This window comes from Austrofundulus limnaeus, unplaced genomic scaffold (genome assembly GCF_001266775.1).
Source record: "Austrofundulus limnaeus strain Quisiro unplaced genomic scaffold, Austrofundulus_limnaeus-1.0 Scaffold592, whole genome shotgun sequence".
NCBI lineage: Eukaryota > Metazoa > Chordata > Actinopteri > Cyprinodontiformes > Rivulidae > Austrofundulus > Austrofundulus limnaeus.
In genome coordinates, this window is record NW_013952994.1 from 23,191 (window position 1) to 24,671 (window position 1,481).

A 1,481-nucleotide genomic window follows, 5' to 3' on the forward strand; every position below is an offset into this window, starting at 1 on the left:
GCTTCTAACATCAGTACTAACCTGTAATAACTATAAATTTCTTCAATGTATTAATTATAAAAATATTAATCATCAGTTTGGGTTAGAGTCCTCCTGTCATTTTACTTGTTTTTTTTAGATTATTGTTTCTTATAAATGGACTGCTACTTTCATATTTAACCTACAGATATTATTGCCTTCAGATTTAATAACTGAAATTAGGCATCTTTTACATTTTTGTGACAGTTTATTTTTTTCCTTTTTTGCCTCTGTGACTGCTAAACTGTTATTCATTTTCTTACTGTTTAATAAGAAGAAACGGTTCAAATGTTTATTTCTAATTTATCTAGGGAGGTCTGGGCCTCCCTTCTGAAGCTGCTGCCCCCGCGACCCGACCCCGGATAGGCGGAAGAAAATGGATGGATGGATGAAAAGTTCAAAAAATAAATGTCATCACATTATTCCCAATTGAGCTGAATCAGGGATGGGCAACTTAAATGATTAACACATGATGTTTAACACAACTTTTTGTTGACAAAGGGTCACATAGCGCTGCTCACTTGCCCAAATAATAAATAAATAGTTTATACCTGCCCAAACAAAAAGTCGACACCTGGATTTAACTGAACAAGCCTCCTATTGGATAATTTCTACATGAGTGATTCTCTTTCAGCTGGCAGCAAGTTGTTTAACCCCAACTGGTGCGATGAGTTGCTTCTTATTTCTTAACTACATCGAAAGACACATCCTGTGGTCATGGAAAWGATGTCAGTCTGAGAAGGGTCAAATCATTGGCTAACTGGAAAAAAGGCTTCAATTTGCTAGGGAGCATAAAGATTGGACTCTGGAGCAATGGAAGAAGGTTATGTGGTCTGATGAGTCCGGATTAACCATGTTTAAGAGTGATGGGTGCATTAGAAGAGAGGCAGGTGTAGTGTTGCACCCATCATGCCTAGTGCCTACTGTACAAGCCTGTGGGGACAGTGCTATGATCTAGGGTTGCTGCAGTTGGTCAGGTCAAAGTTCAGCAACAGTATGTGCTCAAAGAATGAGGTCAGCTAACCTGAATATACTGAATGACCAGGTTATTCCATCAATGGATTGTTTCTTCCCTGATGGCTCGAGCATATTCCAAGATGACGAAACAAGGATTCATCTGAAATTGTGACAGAGTGGTTCAGGGAGCATGAGACATCATTTTCACCCATGGATTGGCTCCACAGAGTCCATTGAGAATCTTTGGGATGTGCTGGAGAAGGCTTTGTGCAGTGGTCAGACTCAGCTAAGGAAGCTGGGTGGRTAAGAACAGCATGAGACAAACCTCACTTTTGATTGGCTGTTCGGTCTCCGGGTCGGAGAGATTTTAACAGGGCAGAAGGACCACCGGGAGGAGCCAGAGGAGTTTTTTTTTTCCTTTTTTTTTCCAGAGGTTATCTGTCTAATATTGATCTGTCAGGACATAGTGACAGTTTTAACAAATATGTCAAAAATATATATATTTT